This window comes from Bos mutus, chromosome 15 (assembly GCF_027580195.1).
Source record: "Bos mutus isolate GX-2022 chromosome 15, NWIPB_WYAK_1.1, whole genome shotgun sequence".
NCBI classification, from domain to species: domain Eukaryota; kingdom Metazoa; phylum Chordata; class Mammalia; order Artiodactyla; family Bovidae; genus Bos; species Bos mutus.
The window spans coordinates 57,061,994-57,081,336 of NC_091631.1; the positions used below are offsets into that span (position 1 = coordinate 57,061,994).

General features: G+C 42.8%; 1 long non-coding RNA gene across 4 annotated transcripts in view; it reads right to left on the bottom strand.

The window, feature by feature from the left end:
- The window catches only part of LOC138990958 (uncharacterized), a 135,285-nt gene that overhangs the window by 27,388 nt on the left and 88,554 nt on the right, over positions 1-19,343 (bottom strand). For 3 of the 4 annotated variants that reach the window (XR_011466986.1, XR_011466987.1, XR_011466985.1), the window contains exon 2: positions 4,396-4,484. The exons of the other annotated variant lie outside the window; for it this stretch is intronic. This is a non-coding gene — a long non-coding RNA (uncharacterized lncRNA). The remainder of the gene's footprint in view (positions 1-4,395; positions 4,485-19,343) is intronic. 4 annotated transcript variants of the gene reach the window in all.

Here is a 19,343-nt window from a genome sequence, read left to right on the forward strand (position 1 = left end):
TAGAATCCATGTAAGTGATTTCCCCAAAGTCTCACAATATACAAAAGGCAATTGTATTCATATTGACTTGCGATGAATAATTAGAAATGGGAATTTGCAAAAATATTATTTATAGTAGCACCCCAAAACCATGCAACACTGAAGTATAAGACTAACAAAATATGCACAAGATCAGTATGCCATGAACTAGAAAGCACTGATGAAAGAAATAAAAAATATATATAAATAAATGAAAGCTATATTGTTCATGGATTTGAAGGCTTGGGGTTTTTAAGATACCAATTTTTCCTGGAGTGAGCTACAGATTCAACACATTTCAATCAAAATCTCTGCAGGAATTTTTGTGGGAATCAATCCTTTGATTCAAAAATGTTCATAGAAAGACAAAGGAACTAGAATAGACAAAACAACTCTGATGAACAAAATTTGAGAAATCACATTACCTGACTTCAGGACTTAGGATAAAACCATGGTAATCACAACAGTGTGGTTTAGGAGAACAGAATACACAGAGTGGTTTGCTGGAGTCATGGCAGCTCATGGGAGCCACCTATTAAATTTTCGAGAGTTTTACAAGTTGGTTGATGTCAAATTGGCTGCTTGAAACTGTCTATTGTGAGAATATTTAAGAAATAAACATCAGCAAGCACTACAAACTAGAACTCCTCCAGCCCACCCCTGCTCTTCTCCCCAAAGCCGGTTCTTAAATGTTTAGCAGCAGTCTTCTACATGTAGATCAAGGGAACAGAGCATTTAGAAATTGATGTACATATATCTGGGCAAAAATTTCAAAGGCAATTCAATTCACTGTCCCACACTGGAACAACTAGAAACCCATAAGCAAAAGAAGAAAAAAAAAATAGAACCTCTATCCATTTCTCATATCATATAACAGAAATTAACTCAAGATGGAACACAGACCTAGACGCAAAAACTGTAAAACTATTACTTGAAAGCATGGGATGAAATCTTTATGAACTTGGACTAGGCAAATATTTACTAGCCCTGACACCATTTTGAGAAAATAAACTTGACCAAAATTAAGAACTTCTGCTTTTCATAAGACACCATTACAAAAATAAAAAGACAAGCTATGGTCAGGGAGAAAATATTTATAAATCACATACTTGATCAAAGACTTGACGTGGAATACATAAAGGATTCTCAAAACTCAATAATAAAAAAGCAAACAGTCCATTTTTTTTCATTGGTAAAATAATTGAACAGATGCTTTCAATGGGCAAAAGAATTGTGGCAGTAAGTACGTGAACATTAACCACTAGGGAAATACAAATTAAAACCACAACAAGGACTTCCCTGATGTTGCAGTGGGTAAGAATCTACCTGCCAATGCAGGGGACATGGGTTTGATCCCTGGTCTGAGAAGATGCCACATACCTCAGAGCAACTAAGCCCATGTGCCACAAGTACTGGGTCCAAGCCACAGCTACTGAGGCCTGCGTGCCTAAAGCCCGTGCTCTGCAACAAGAGAAGCCACTGCCATTAGAAGCCCACACTCCACAAGGAAGAGAAGCCCCTGATCGCTGCAACTAGAGAGAGCTGAGCAAAGCAAGGAAGACACAGAGCAGCCAAGAACCAATCAGTAAATAATTTTTTATTGAAAAGACCACAATGAGATAACACTATGCATCTAGTAGAATGGCTAAAATGATCTTTGTAATTGGTAATACAAAGTGCTGGTGAGGACATAGAGCAACTGGAACTCTCTTTCATTGCTGGAGGGGATTCAGAATAAGCACAGTCCCTTCCATAGTCCCTTTGGAAGTTTAAAGATTTCTTATGAAGTGAAACATACTTCTATCACATCCCTCCCAGGTGTCTGCCCAAGTAAACTGGAAACCTACATGCACCAAATAATCTGAATCTGTATGTGAATTTTTAGAGCAACTTCATTTCTATTTTCCCCGAATTGGAAAATACTAAATATCCCTCAACTGGGGAATAGATAAACAGCATAAAATATCTATACAACTGATCCTAATCCTAATCAGTCTCAAAAAGGAAATAATTGCTGATATACACAACATGAATGAATTACAAATACATGTGCCAAGTGAAAAAAGCCAGACTCAAAGGCTACACAGTACATTGTTCTATTTATATGACATTCTGAAAAGGCAAGGTACAGAGACAGAAACGAATCAGTGGTTATCAGAGCTGAGAGTAAGGGAAGAGGTAGACACAGAAAAATTATTTGGAGTGATAGAACTGTTCTCTATTGCACTGATGGTTAAACCACTGGATGCATTTGTCAAGACATGCAGAATTGTATACTAATGTAGGTAAATTTTGCTGTATATACATTATTTCTCAATAGAAAAAAATAGGAAAGGATCACTTTTGTCTTTGGGGTTCAGAATAGACTGAAGGGGCAAGACTGGAAGCAGGGAGGCCCCTGGGTGAGAGCGACAGGGCTTAGACTGAAAGTGCCCAGAATCTAGCAGTACATGGGCCATCAGAGACCCTGGTGGACACAGCTTCAGTGAAGGCACAGAGGGAGAGGCAGGCTGCAAGGGTGAGGAACGGAGGTGAGCATGTGCAGACAGCCCTGGGTCCTGGATCACAAACGACTCTTTCCAGACACCTACCTGAGAACAAACTAGTGGTTACCTGTGGGGAGAGGATTAGGGGAAGGGGAAGCTAGGGAAAGAGACTAAGAGGCCCAAACTACTGGGTATAAAATAAATAAAGTATCAGAATGTAATATACAGCACAGGGACTGTAATTAATATTTTATAACAACTTTCAATGGAGTATAATCTATAAAAATATCAAATCACTATATTGTATATCTGACACTAATATGACACTGTCAGTCAACTATTCGTAAGTCTTTTACGTATGAAATTTCAAGTTGTGAGCTTTCAAAGATGCAAACGTGCATTTGCATGTCCAACCATGTAAGGTCTGTTCACGTGTCTGACATACATTGTCACATGCATGAATCCTCTATGAGTGTTTGTGCTTTTGTGTACTTTATAGAGTACAGTACTATGCAATACCATATAGAGTACAATAGTACAGTATTTCTGTTTCAAGCCCAGAATGTCCAGAAGCAAACACAAAAGTACCAGTGATGTTGCTGGTACAGCACTACCCAGATGGCACTGGATCATTTTTCCAAGAAGGTAGACAGAATTGAACCCAATCAGGAAGCAGAGCCTGCGCCATCAAAGTCAGGCCTGTGTGACACTGCAGCTCGCCCTCCATCTCCTGTTGCTGACGATCCATCATCTCTTACCATCTCCCACCTCCTCTCCCTCCTCCAGTCAGGAACGCTTCCTGCCTGTTCACTCGATGCCAGCCCCTGTATGCCAGCTGTTATACTGTATTCCTGTGCTTTTCGAGGTATTGCACTGTAAGATTTTAAATGTTTCACTTTTTGTGTTTTTTTATATATTATTTGTATGAATATAAACCTAATACAGTATAGTGCTTATAGCCAATTGTGTTAGTTGGATACCTAGGCTAACTTTGTTAGACTTAACAAACAAATTGGACTTACAGACACACTCTCTGAATGGAACTTGTTAGTATATAAAGGACTTGTTATATTTCCACCCATCAATCAATCAACCAATAAGTAGATAAATAAACTTCTTGGACCTTTCCTAGAGAATGAGCCCTCACATGGAGAAAAGCCTAGGCCGCTGGTGACCAACCATTCCATTTTGCCTGGGACTTTCTCAATTTTGACAAAGAAGGTCCTGCATCTAGAGAAACCACCCCATTCCTTCCCAGCTATACCAGGACATCTGATCACGTAAACTTGGTCCCCGACCTGCCCCAACTGAAGAGCTGTGCTCAGTTCAAGGCCCCGTGGTTCTTCCCTGCGGTAGAGCTGGGGTCCCTGCCTTCCACCCTGTCAAGCTTCCGAGCTCCTCTCTGACACCACTCATCCAGGAGAAGGAGCAGGAAGGCTTGAGAGCAGAGCCACCCTCTGCTTTTCATGGCCCTTCGTTCAGCCATTGCATGAAGGCTCTTGGTCAGATGACTCAATAGCAAGAAGATATAAAAGAGGGATTTAGTCTCTCCCCTGCCTGAAGTTAGGAGCAGAGAACTTGGAACACACCTTGGCTCTCACTTCTGAAATGCCTCTCTTGAAACACACTCTTTGAGACGCTCTGCTTTGGTCTAGTCCATCACGATGTCTCCGCAGCTGCGGACCTGAAAGGCATTCCCTCCTTCGCGTCTGGGCTTTGGTTGCCATCCCACTCACTCACCTTGCGGATGTGTGTTTCTGCAACCCCGTAGTGCCCAAGGAGTCACGTGCCTTCCTCACACACGCCAGGGGAGGGGTCTAGAGTCATGCTTGCAGGACCCGCACCTTGACATTAGACACGACCTGGTTTGAATCCCAGCTTTGTCACTTACCAGCACCCTGACCTTTGGTACCTCGCTTCTCCCATGTCCAGGTATTCCCTCTGTAAGGTGGGTATAATGGATTCCTCCTCATTGGATCACTGTGAGAAGGAAATTCAATGAGATCATGTATGAAGAGGGGGGAAAATCATCGTAACACTTGGAACAGAACAAGCGACAAATAAATGCAGCTCTTGGTCTTATAAAACGTTTCCAAATGCTCAAAAAGAGGAAAGTGGTTAATACGTTAGGCTACATCATGATTTATTATTTATAGAATACTATATAACGAAGCCATAAAAAATAATGTTCTGAAGAATAGTTAATGGCACAGAAAAATATTCACAGTATAATTTTAAGAGAAAAAAATTCAAGCAATAAAACTCAGGCCTCAATTCTGTTCTGTAAAAAAAGTGTGAGTGTGTGTATTGTACATGTGTATATGGGGGGGAGAAAGAAATATGGAAAATGTTCACTGCTTTTTTTCTTTGCTAATGCTTTATATTCCTCTGTATTTTCAAATTTTCTCTAATGAACATGTATTACTCTCATAACAATAAGTGTTAATTTTAAAATTCAGTCATCAATTTTTTCATTCAAAAAATATTTTTCTAGTACACTCTATGTGCCAAGCAATACTCTAAACTCTGGGGATACTGTGATAAAAAGTCAACAGGCAGGTTTTTCTCAAGACACCACCTCGCTTTGCATTTAATTCTCCTTAATTGTTTTATGCACTAGTTTTGTCTCCACAAATAAATTAACTCCTTGAGGGAAGAAACCTTGTAATCCTCTTCTCTGTGGCCCTCCAATGCCACACTCCATACACACAGGAAGAACTCAACATTGCATTTCATTTCAGTACTTGGGATTGATTGAAAAGTGGCCAAGTTTCCTAAAACCAGTTATTATGGGAGGATAAGAAGGGTTGCCTTCTTACTGGGGGCTATCTTTCCCTTTCTTCCCTTGTCCTGGGTGTGAAGGGGTAGAATATTCATGGCTGTCAGTGGGTTCTCCGGGAAGCAGAGGACTCTTACAGATGGCCTAGCCTGATGTCAGGGGAGCTTCTCTTTCTCCAGCCTCCAAAAGACACAGCCAACCTCCCCTTTTCCCATATTTAAGCAACTTGAGAGCTTAAATCATGTCCTCTTAGATCAGGACTTCATTGTTGTTTTTATAACAGGGATCCCTTGGACAGTTTCATGAAGTTTGTGGACCTTTCTTAGAATAAAGGTTTTCAATGTGCAAAATAAATATGCAAGGTTACCAAAAAAAAAAAAACTGCTGCTGCTGCTGCTAAGTCGCTTCAGTCATGTCCGACTCTGTGTGACCCCATAGACGGCAGCCCACCAGGCTCCTCTGTCCCTGGAATTCTCCAGGCAAGAACACTGGAGTGGGTTGCCATTTCCTTCTCCAGTGCATGCATGGATGCTAAGTCACTTGTAAATATACCAAAATGCAATTGTTTTTAAATATATTCATTATATAGTGATAAATTTGATACTCTGTATGACATTAAAAATGAAACATTACATTTGAAATACAGTCGAGGTAAATCTTATTTTTTAATTATTTCTTTATTTTGGGCGGTGCTGGGTCTTGGTTGCTGCAGGCTTTTCTCTAGTTGTGCAGAGTAGGGGCTGGTGCACAGGCTTCTCACTGCACTGGCTTCTCTGGTTGTGGAGCACGGGCTCTAGGGTGCACAGGCTTCAGCTGTTGTGGCACACGGGCTCTGTGGTTTTGGTTCCCGGGCTCTAGGACACAGGCTCAATAGTTGGTCACACGGGCTTAGTTGCTCTGAGGTATATGGGATCTCCCAGGATCGGGGATTGAACCTGTGTCTCTGCATTAGCAGGTGGATTCTTTACCACTGGGCCACCAAGGAAGTTCAAATTTTAATTTTTAAAGACATACCCATATGAACACTTTTTGCTTACCTAGAATAAGAACATAAGATGGTAGACTGGTCTTTGGCAAAATAAACACACATCCTGTCGAACTCCAACTGATTTTTTTATGGTTACAAAGTTGAAAATCCAATCCTCAAAGATACAGTGTTGAAAATGAAATTAAAGCTTGTCAGGAACTTCACAGAGTAGAGATAATTGTCTCCCAGAGATCAGGATAACTCTTTAAGGCTTTTCAGTGAAACTTTAGTTATAGCGGTTATTTTGGTCCTAAGATCAATGAATTCATCTTTGGCTAGCTCAACATTGTTGATTCAGTTTATATCAGAAAGAAAAAGAATGTGACTCTAGGGTTCAATTTTGCTACCATCAAGACAGAAATAACTTTTGCAAGAGTTCTAAAGTGTTTCCAGGTGTTTATAGATTACTCTTTTCAAATAAATTGACAGCATATTGTAACTCAACTCCACTGAGGTTAAAGCACTTCCCCCAACATTTGAAAGTTTGAAAGACGTTAGCCTCATATCAGCCAAGAAAGCTCGTAATGTTTTCAGAAGCATTCATAATAATGATATCAAGGCCTTGAATTGAAAGAGTCATTTCATTCATACGGTTAAAAACATCTGCCAGGTAAGCCAACCAACGCACAGACAAAATTCTTTCAAAGTGTTCCCAGAATGGATTTTCTTTTTCTTTTAGAATAAGTAAAACTTTCCTCTTGAATTCAATGGGCTTCTCTGTGATAGAGAAGCTCATTATTTTCTGCTATGGTTTCTTGATAAAACCTGTAAAAATACTGATTCAGAGACTGACTTTTGATAAAGTTGATGGCTTTTTATGGCTGTCAACAAAACTTCCCTCAGGATTTTGGGAAAAACCAGAATATGTCTATTAAATGCAGCAAGCGATAACAATATAAGGTGCTCCCTTTTCCACTAACGTAGATGCACAACTAATCATCACAGGAGGTCCCGTGCAAAGATCAATAGATTTTCTGTCCAGTTGAGTTTGTTTGAAAAAAAAAAAGAAGCTACACACACGGTCTCCAAAATGTCAGTGGTCTTTGTAATTTCCAAGTCACCTACAGAACAAGAATTCTTTTTCGATGTGGGTCACCGTGAACAAAAGAAGCAGGTAGCTGTATTGTAAGATGCTAATAGTTCCCTCCAGTGATTCATGGAGGAGAATGACAAAGCTGCCAATTCCTCCGTCATCCACTTCAAAATACTCCACCAGTTCTCCATGGAAACACCTCCCTTGACCCGAAGAGCCACTTCCAGTCCATTCTGTGTTCCCAGCTTTTGTGATTTCAGGTTTCCCCAGTCACGTGAGGCTTTTGTTTAGCACTTGGTAAGCAACTTCAAGAACTCTTCTGGAAAAGGTTTCCAGGATATGGCAAATCCACATTTTGAAGTATCTATCCTGTGCTGTGCTTAGTCGCTCAATCATATCGGACTCTTTACAACCTCATGGACTGTAGCCCACCAGGTTCCTCTGTCCATGGCATGTACCAGGCAAGAACACTAGAGTGGGTTGCCATGCCCTCCTCCAGGGGATCTTCCCAACCCAGGGATTGAACCCAGGTCTCCCACATGGAAGGTGGATTCTTTACTGTCTGAGCCACCAGGGAAGCCCTTGAAGTATCCTACCTTTTTGAAATTGAGGTTCTTCATTCACATACACACAAAAATACCTTCATTTTATTTAGATGCATGTTTTAGATGGGCAGACATGATATATTCTTTCAGTCTTCCTGACTTCAAAATTCCTTTTGCAATAATTTCTCCACAAAAGTAAAGAAATCATTGTGATCTTGTGTCCTTTTGCTTAATTAATGTAAATGAAACCAGGTACATAGTTTTCATAGACCTTCATTTCTTTGCCAGCTAGAGATAAATTGAGTCCATAAAAAAATAATAAAGTTAAAATATTTTTGTTCCAGTGACATTTTTTGAAATATAATGTTTTCTTTGTGGTTCCTAAGTGATTTGTTTGAGAAATCTACCTAGGAGTGAATTATTTGTATGTTAATTAAGTAAAGTATAAAACATTCATTACATTTTATGACAAGGAAGGAAGGCAGGGTTTATGATTAGTCAGTGTTTGTACTAGTAACATCTTTTCACCTTTGTGTAGACCAGGGCTGACACCAGCTGCTCAGGAGTCCTGATCTCCCTGGAATTTAGCTACTGCTTCATGTGAAATAATGGTTCTCATTTCTCATATTGTCAATGTTTCCCACAAATGTATTTTTAATGTGTGACATTTTCACAAAATAATGATACAAGGACAACATGCATATATATACTATGCAGATAGGACTTTACTTCACAACACAGAGAGAATGTGCAAATGGAGAACAAAAAAGAAAAAGAAAGGACTATGCTACTCGGAGAGCTTACTACACTGCCATGACCAGCGTCACTTGCAATCTGTTAGCAATCAGAAGCTGCTTTAAGTATCACACTTTGACAGTCGGTGCAGCCACCAGACATGTTTGAACTCGTCTATGTCACCAAAAGTTGCATTCCCAAACAAGAGGAAAAAACTCATGTTAAAGGGACTCGGATTTGCAAAAACTTCAGCAAACCATGAAAACGATTCAACTCCTGTGCACTGATCCACAAACAATATGGTTAAGGACTATTGGACCGCCTTGGGTCACCCCCATGAGAATGTGAATTCACGGCCCAGAGGCCGCCCGCCCCATACACAGAGTTGCCAGACAACAGTGGTCACACTGGAGGAGAATTTGTCAAGAAGGATCCCAGGCTTCCAACAGTGACTAATAGCTCCTATAATTTTAATACAGTGATCGGCGTGAATGACATTGCCAGATGTCTACCACAATTGTGATATCATATGAAAATATTTGTGATTTCTATTAATAACAAAAATCACAGGTCATGCTAATACTGCCAGTCTGTTGCCACACTTGTCATTGAAAGAAATGCTACATTTCAGATAAAGGATAGTAAAAATGAAACTGTAATTTCTGTCTACCCAAGAAAGCCCTCTGACTTCAATTCCACAGACCCTGTGGGCCCATCGATCCAGTTAAGAACTTCTGTTTTCTATGGACCATAGTGGTCCAAGAGGGTGGTTTCCAAGTTTCAGATAAGAAATCTGAAAAAAGAGCAAATTTTGATAATGCTAAGTTTATTAAATGTAAAATTTTTTTCTTTGATTTAGAATGTTCTTTTGATGAAATGATAAAGACAGCAGGTGGTAATTGTTTAAATGTCTTTACAAGGTAAAAATTAAAAGTGGACGATCCTATTACCAGTTCCCACATGTGCTCAATGTACTACCTGTGCTCAGTCGCTCAGTCATATCCGACTTTTTATGACCCCAGGGTCTGTAGCCCACCAGGTTCCTCTGTCCATGGAATTTTCCAAGCCAGAACACTGGAGTGGGTTGCCATTTCCTCCTCCACGAGATCTTCTCAACACAAGCATCTCCTGTGGCTCCTGCATTAGCAGGTGGATTCTTTACCGCTGTGCCACCTGGGAAGCCAGTTCCCACATCCACTCCCCTAATGATGTATTTGTTGGTCTAAGAAATGCAAAAGCTGGGTCTCGTTTGTCCACGACCTCATGACAAACCCAATAAGCCCGAATATCTCTTCCCCTGAACAGAACCCCAGATTAGTCCACTTTTCCAATCCTCACCCCACTTCTCAGCTCTGAGCAAAACCCTGAACCGTCTAAGGGGTCAGAGAAAACCCATTGTCTGAGCAAAGATTGATTTACTTGGTGGAAACATGACTCAGTCTGGCCAGTTGGGCCTGACAAGGATGTGGCTGTGACTGGGTGTCTGCTGTCTAGAAATGCCAAGGTGATCTGCCTCCACAAGGGAAGGCAGCTTGGGAGCCTTCCTCAGCAGAGGGAAGAGAAGAGAAATCGGCCCCTTGCTGGCATTGCAGGCCTGATCCCACCGTCCGGGAGACACACCACCGCTACACTTTCTGCTATGTGACATGGTTCCTAATTGTCCACGACCTTTGAGTTGGGGGATTTGTCTAACTTGCAGGTGAAGTCATCCTAACTGACCCAGCTAGACACTTTGGGAAGCTTTAGGAATGAGCATTACCCCTTAAAAACAAGTTGCCTCACCAGGGTCCAAAATGAGCCTGCCCATCCCTATCTCTGCACATTGTCTTACCTGCAGCCCTAACTCTAGCCATCCTCTCCCCTTGTCTTGCTGATTTTACCTCCTAAAAAGCCCCCCTAAAGTTTCCTATTCTTTCCATGTCCACTGCCAACTCTAGCCCAGCGACTGCTACCTCTTGTACAATCTACAAGATTGGTGAGCACCATTAGGGAACAAAAATATACTTATGAAAGACAAAGTTTACATATTTAATTTATAGGTATCATATAAAAAAGCATACTCTGCACATAATATAGTGGTGTGAATAAAATTTCACCATGCTTTCCAAATAATTTCAAATTAGTCAGCTATTTGATTAAAGAAATGGAATATTAATAAATTATTGCAAGTGGTACAGAAATTAAAAAAAAAAAAGGACTGGTGGGCATAGCCCATCAACTGGGTTTCCTGTTCCTACTGGGGCCTCTTCCATACAGCAGCGAGTGATTTTGTTTTCATGCTCCTCAGTTCACATTACTTTCTTGTTTAAAACCTTACAGTGATTTTCTGTTGCACTTAGAATACAGTGCAAACTATTTAAATTACCTATGAAGTCCAATAGAACTCTCCATACCTCCCACCTGGCTCCCTTACCTTTGCCCTCTCAGCTTCAGTCACACGGGCCCTCCCACACTTCCCCTCCCGTTCATCAACCTCCAGAGTCCTGATCACAGGCACGGCAGCTTTGTGTGTAAGCCCTAAGCCCCCAAATGTGATGTTATTAGGAGGCGGGGCCTTTGAGTGGTGATTAGGTTTAAATGAGTTCATGAGAGTGGGGCTTCCCTGGTGGCTCAGATGGTAAAAAAATCTGCTCGCCAAGCCAGAGACCTGGATTCGATCCCTGGGTGGGGAAGATCCCCTGGAGTAAGGGAATGGCAACGCACTCCAGTATTCTTGCCTGGAGAATTCCAAGGACAGCGGAGCCTGGCGGGCTACAGTCCATGGAATCACAAAAAGTCGGACAGGACTGAGTGACTAACACTTCTTTTCTTTTTTATGAGAGTAGGGTCCTTATGATGAGATTAGTGCCCTAATAAGAAGAGGAAGAGACTAGAACTCACTCACTCTTTCTCTTTTTCCCCCTCTCTCCCTCCCTCCCTCCCTCTCTGCTGTACAAAGACGTAGCAAGAAGGCAGCCATCTGTAAAGCAGGGAGACAGACCTCACCAGACATCAATCCTTCTGGCACCTTGATCTTTGATTTCTCAGCCTCCAAACTGAGAAACAAATGTTGGTGGTTTAAGTCATCCTGTCTGTGGGATTTTGTGCAGCAGCAAAAATGGGCTGAGACAACTCATCAAGAGTATCGGCTAAAGAATCAGAGACCCGCCTTCGTTACAGTTCTGCCGCCGACTGGTGTGCTTCCCTGAGCTGCGTACACGACGTCTCTAAGCTTCCATTCCCCATTTGTAAAATGGGATAGCAAGAGTCTAAACTACATGGAGTTGCCATGAGGATTCAGTGAGATAATATATGTAAGGCTTTTAGCTTTTCATAACATTCAGCAACAAGGACCTTTATTTTTGTTTGACTTGCTGTCACAGAACTGAAACAGAGCCTCAGAAATTACATAATAAACAATCTGATTTAACAGATAAGGAAACATGCTCCAAGGAGGCTCCAGTGGCAGAACCTTCAGGAGCCAAGCTGATGATTTCCCCAGGAGCCATTTGCAGTGTACCCTGGCTCTCTGCTCAGACAGCTCAAGGCTCTCTCAGGGCTGAGAAAAAAGTATGAAGGAGGAGCAGACAAGGGCTTCTTCCGTTCAGGCCCAAGGGGGATTGGGCTATGGACTGAATGTGGAAAGGACCAGATGAGTGCTTCTCTGCCCCAAGAGAATATCCATTCCCCCAAGAGCATGAAAACACACAGCCCAGGAGAATGTCCTAATTAATACAGAACCATCTGTCTTTTTTTGCAGAGGGGGCGAGGGGAGGGCTTCCCTGGTGGCTCAGACAATAAAGAATCTGCCTGCAATGCAGGAGACCCTAGTTCCATCCCTGGGTCAGGAAGATTCCCTGGAGAAGGGAATAGCTACCCACTCCAGTATTCTTGCCTAGACAATCCCATGGACAGAGGAACCCGGCCAGCTACAGTCCATGGGGTCACAAAGAGTCAGACATGACTGAGAGATTAACACTTCACTTCACTTTTCATCTTTTTTACCGGGCTTTCCTGGGAAGAACATCCAGGCTATTTATTGGGCTTTCTTTGAAAACTGGGACCAACAGAGATTAATTTCTTGCTAATGGCATCCTCATCCTGCTGATACCCAAAGGACAATCTGTGTGGATGCAATTCAGAAACAGCCTCACACACATACACTTAAACAAAATCTAGGTTCCTGGCTGCCTGCCTGAGCAGCTTATTGACAGCAACGGGGAAGAAGAGAGAGTAGGAGACAGACAGACAGACAGAGAAGAACCTATACGAGGTCCATGTGCCCATGGAGGCAACACAGTCAGTCACTTCTATAGGGCATCCTTGCTCTGGAGAAAAGATTTAAGGAAACAGCCAAGCAGACTTAAGGAAAAATTCCAAGCCTACTGACTGAAATCTGCTGTATTTTCTTTCTTTTGAAGAACACATCACTTCTGCACGAGGCAATCAGCTTCTGCCTTATGTAAACAGAAGCAGAAAAAGCTTTCAAGAGACAGGTTAAGTTTAGCACAGAGGCCTGGCTCTGTCACACACTGCCCACATCTCCTTCCCTGTTGTCCTTGTGATGAGACATGTCAGACTCTTCCAGACTGAAGGCCCCTCTGTTCCTCACTGATAATGACAATCTCCGTGATAAGATGCAGCGGCTCCCAGGATGCACCGCGCTCTCTGCAAAAACCGCTCACTCTGCCTGCAGCCCCCTCCCCTGGCCTCTTATCCACCTCTTCCACCACTGTTTGCCTGCAAGATTGCCTTACAACACCAGCCCCTGCTGGAAGCCTAATCCGCTGTCCCCAGGAGGCTTAAAGAACTTCCTCCAGTGGGTTCCAGTGGCGCCTTGTTCCCTGTTGTGACAATGATCGCACTGCTGTAACTCCTGCTTCTAAGACACATTCTTCCCCACATTGTTATGTTCTGATGGGTCAGGGCACCCACTCCTATTATGATAATAATGATTATGCTGCTCATATGTTTCAATTCTGAAACACACTATATTTTTTCACATTTGAATGTTTCTAAAAGTGGGACATTTTGCAATAATGTGTACATTTAGTGTGGTTGTGTTTCTGAGTTTTTTTTTTCTTTTTGGCTTCTGAAAAGCTGTTATTATGTTGAGAGTGCATTTTAAAATCAAAGAAATAATAGTACTTATTCAGATGTCCCACTTCCCCTCTCCACTATGAACTACAAGGAGCAGGACCTGTGTTCTGCTCATTTGGGTCCCCACCCCTTCACAGAGAGCTGGGAGTACTGCTCAATAAATGTTGGAGGGACGTGGGAAATGACAGAGAGAGGAAGGAAGAAAACAAGGAAGGGAAATCTCTTCCACTGCAATTTAGAAATTGCTATCACACTTGCTCTGATTTAGTTTGATTTCCCATCAGAAGGCACCAGGCTTTCTCCTCTAGAGATCTGCCTTAGAGTTTCCTACCTCCTGCTGTCTGGGCACTCCTGTCTGTTACAGACCCTCAGCACACCACAAGGGTAATCAGCCATGTGGGGCAGGGCTATGAAGGGAGAAACTGATCAGGGTGAAACTCACAAATTCAGGGTCATCCTTCAATTCAGCTTCACCAGGCAGGAGACTTCTGTCAACTCTGCATCCCACACGACCTCCATTACATCTCCATGCCTTGTCTGGTCCACCGAACGGGTCAAGCTCTGGCTTTTTGCTTACCTTTCCTGCCTTATTTCCCAAGACTGCAGTCAGCTGAGTTTCTCATTTTCCCCAACTCGGCCTTGCCAGTGACTTCTTCCCTGGCCTCCAGTTATCCCGTGACCTCTTTGATCTCTGTCCTCCCAGACCTCACTGTCCTCTGAATAGCTCCTGCTGCCTGAACTAGAACAGTCTGAACTACTGGTTTTTCTATAGTTGGTGTTTTACAGTATTTCCCACAGCAGGGCACATAAGAGCAGCTAGGCACCTAATTAACCTCAAACGCAGGATGGAAACAAACAATACACTGAGCAGATGTGGTAGGCTCCTCCTCCTTTTAACACTCCTTGGTCCACACTTTCCTATACTCCCAACCCAAACAAATCCCTCTCTCTGAGGCCCCTGGTCCACTGAGAATTATGCCCTTGTCCCTGATTTTTCCAGGTATTTTATTGGAGACGCACATTGACCACACTCCAAGCGACCCCTAGAATCCTGGGCACCAACAGACATGTCTCTGAACTGACATCTCTCCTTCTTGGCTGCTGCATCTCTCTCACAGGTCTGTCTCTGTTCCTCTCAGATAACCACCTTTCTGGGCTCCTCAGTGACGCTAAAGTCAAGGAGGCTTTAGAGGTGGGAGAAGGGGCAGCCAAATGACGCTGCTGGTTTATGTGAGATTCACAGCCAGCTGACTCTCTTAGGTTCTGTGGATATGAGCTGCTGTCAGATCAGGGATTTCATCCTTGACATGAAACTGATTTTGTAAACCTGAGGTGTGTCATTTACATTTGTCCCTCTTAAATTTCATCATGTTTCGCCTAATCCTTCTGGCTGGTGGTGGTCATTCTGAGGCTTCATTCTGCCTTTCAGTTCCTCAGCAGAATGGAAACAAAGGGTACCGCGGCTTTAGGGTGACCTCCACGGAGAAATTAACAGCATGTCTGTATCAGGGCTTTATCTCACTTCTTAGCCCTGGGATACCACTGGACCTAGCCAGCTGCAGCCTTTTAGGGCTCGTTTTTATAAAAATGGGACCTACCCGGTAATTACCATCTTATCCCGGCCCACCTCTACCCTTGGGCTCCTCCTACAGTCTCAGTAAATGGAACTGTCATCGCCCCACCAGGCGGCCAAGACAGGAAAGGCACTCCTAATTCCACTTTCCCCTCCAGCCCCCACACGAAATCATTCCTTAGTCTCACCAACTGATGCTACCTCCTAAATAGACAAAAGTTGCTGAACCACCGCTGCCTCGGACACCTCAGCCCACCTTTGTGTATTCTTCTCCCTCCTTCATCCATTTAACTTCCACATTTCAGGCCTCAGCTTAAACCTCACTCACTCCAGGAAGATTTCCTATCTCATCGATTAGACTAGGGGCTCCAGTCACCAATGCGTTCTCTCTTTTATCACCTGAATTCACTGCATGCTGTTGGTCGTGCTTGTCCTGCCAGGTACATCCAGGTTCTATGACAATGGGGAAGCTGTCTATTTTGCTCATCATCATGTTTCCAGCATATTGTTGTTGTTCAGTCACTAAGTCAAGTCCAACTCCTTGAGACCCCATGGACTGCAGCATGCCAGGCTTCCCTGTCCTTCACTGTCTCCCAGAGTTTGTTCAAGCTCATGTCCATTGAGTTGATGATGCTGTCCAACCATCTCGTCCTCTGTCACCCTCTTCTCCTCCTGCCCTCAATCTTTCCCAGCATCAGGGTCTTTTCTAATGAATCGACTCTTTGCATCAGGTGGCCAAATATTAGAGCTTAAGCTTCAGCATCAGCCCTTCCAATGAATATTCAGGGTTGATTTCCTTTAGGACTGACTGGTTTCATCTCCTTGCAGTCCAAGGGACTCTCAAGAGTCTTCTCCAACACCACAGTTCAGTTCAGTTCAGTGGCTCAGTCGTGTCCAACTCTTTGCAACTCCATAGATCACAACACGCCAGGCCTCCCTGTCCATCACCAACTCCCGGAGTTTACTCAAACTCATGTCCATAGAGTCAGTGATGCCATCCAATCATCTCATCCTCTGTCGTCCCCTTCTCCTCCCGCCTTCAATCCTTCCCAGCATCATAGACTTTTCAAATGAGTCAGTTCTTCACATCAGATGGCCAAAGTATTGGACTTTCAGCTTCAGCATCAGTCCTTCCAATGAATATTCAGGACTGGTTTCCTTTAGGATGGACTGGTTGGATCTCCTTGCAGTCCAAGGGACTCTCAAGAGTCTTCTCCAACACCACAGTTCAAAAGCATCAATTCTTCAGTGCTCAGCTTTCTTTATAGTACAACTCTCACATCCATACATGACCACTGGAAAAACCATAGCTTTGATTATACAAACCTTCGTCAGCAAAATAGTATCTCTGCTTCTTAACATGCTGTCTAGGTTTGTCACAGCTTTCTTTCCAAGGAGTAAAGCATCTTTTAACTTCACTGCTGCAGTCACCATCTGCAGTGATTTTGGAGCCCAAGAATATAGCAGATACTCAATAAGTACTAGATACACAACAAATATTTCTTGAATTATTAACCTTTGTAGGGCAAGTTTTAAATCATTGGCAAGTGGTTTTGCTCATAGCCAATGAAACATCTTGGAGTGAACATCTTGGAGTGAAAGGAAGGATACACCTTTGGCTTCTGATGAATAGTGGGAGTCAACATCACTTAATTACCCTGAGCCTCAGTTTTCTCATCAGAAAACTGAGAATAAAATTTCATCATGTGGCCTTGTCACAATTCTCAATGGAAATTATGTATATGAATGTATTCCCAAACTAAAAGGTATGGTTCAGGTACAAATACTGTGGACATCTAAGGAGCAGTGGCTGTGAGGGTGCAGGAGGGCCGAGAGGAGCTACTCCACGTTCAAGGTCAGGAGGGGCAGCAGTGAGGAGATACCCCTCGTCCAAGGTAAGAAGCAACGGCTGTGCTTTGCTGGAGCAGCCGTGAAGAGATAACCCACGTCCAAGGTAAGAGAAACCCAAATAAGACGGTAGGTGTTGCAAGAGAGCATCAGAGGACAGACACACTGAAACCATACTCACAGAAAACTAGTCAATCTAATCACACTAAGACCACAGCCTTATCTAACTCAATGAAACTAAGCCATGTCCATGGGGCCACCCAAGATGGGCGGGTCATGGTGGAGAGGTCTGACAGAATGTGGTCCACTGGAGAAGGGAATGGCAAACCACTTCAGTATTCTTGTCTTGAGAACCCCATGAACCATATCAAAAGGCAAAATGATAGGATACTGAAAGAGGAACTCCCTAGGTCAGTAGGTGCCCAGTATGCTACAGGAGATCAGTGGAGAAATAACTCCAGAAAGAATGAAGGGATGGAGCCAAAGCATAAACAATACCCAGTTGTGGATGTGACTGGTGATAGAAGCAAGGTCCGATGTTGTAAAGAGCAATATTGCATAGGAACCTGGAATGTTAGGTCCATGAATCAAGGCAAATTGGAAGTGGTCAAACAGGAGACGGCAAGAGTGAACATCGACATTCTAGGAATCAGCGAACTAAAATGGACTAGAATGGGTGAATTTAACTCAGATGACCATTATATCTACTACTGTGGGCAGGAATCCCTTAGAAGAAATGGAGTAGCTATCATGGTCAACAAAAGAGTCCAAAATGCAGTACTTGGATGCAATCTCAAAAACGACAGAATGATCTCTGTTCGTTTCCAACGCAAACCATTCAATATCACAGTAATCCAAGTCTATGCCCCAACCAGTAACGCTGAAGAAGCTGAAGTTGAACGGTTCTATGAAGACCTACAAGACCTTTTAGAACTAACACCCAAAAAAGATGTCCTTTTCATTATAGGGGACTAGAATACAAAAGTAGGAAGTCAAGAAACACCTGGAATAACAGGCAAATTTGGCCTTGGAATATGGAATGAAGCAGGGCAAAGGCTAATAGAGTTTTGCCAAGAGAACACACTGGTCATAGCAAACACCCTCTTCCAACAACACAAGAGAAGACTGTACATATGGACATCACCAGATGGTCAACACCGAAATCAGATTGATTATATTCTTTGCAGCCAAAGATGGAGAAGCTCTATACAGTCAACAAAAACAAGACCGGGAGCTGACTGTGGCTCAGATCCTTATTGCCAAATTCAGACTGAAATTGAAGAAAGTAGGGAAAACCACTAGACCATTCAAGTTTGATTAAATCAAATCCCTTATGATTATACAGTGGAAGTGAGAAATAGATTTAAGGGCCTAGATCTGATAGATAGAGTGCCTGATGAACTATGGACTGAGGTTCGTGACATTGTACAGGAGACACGGATCAAGACCATCCCCATGGAAAAGAAATGCAAAAAAAGCAAAATGGCTGTCTGGGGAGGCCTTACAAATAGCTGTGAAAAGAAGAGAAGTGAAAAGCAAAGGAGAAAAGGAAAGATATAAACATCTGAATGCAGAGTTCCAAAGAATAGCAGGAGATAAGAAAGCCTTCCTCAGCGATCAATGCAAAGAAATAGAGGAAAACAACAGAATGGGAAAGATTAGAGATCTCTTCAAGAAAATCAGAGATACCAAAGGAACATTTCATGCAAAGATGGGCTCGATAAAGGACAGAAATGGTATGGACCTAACAGAAGCAGAAGATATTAAGAAGAGGTGGCAAGAATACACAGAAGAACTGTACAAAAAAGATCTTCATGACCAAGATAATCACAATGGTGTGATCACTCACCTAGAGCCAGACATCCTGGAATGTGAAGTCAAGTGGGCCTTAGAAAGCATCACTACGAACAAAGCTAGTGGAGGTGATGGAATTCCAGTGGAGCTATTTCAAATCCTGAAAGATGATGCTGTGAAAGTGCTGCACTCATTATGCCACCAAATTTGGAAAACTCAGCAGTGGCCACAGGACTGGAAAAGGTCTGTTTTCATTCCAATCCCAAAGAAAGGCAATGCCAAAGAATGCTCAAACTACTGCACAATTGCACTCATCTCACACACTAGTAAAGTCATGCTCAAAATTCTCCAAGCCAGGCTTCAGCAATACATGAACCGTAAACTTCCAGATGTTCAAGCTGGTTTTAGAAAAGGCAGAGGAACCAG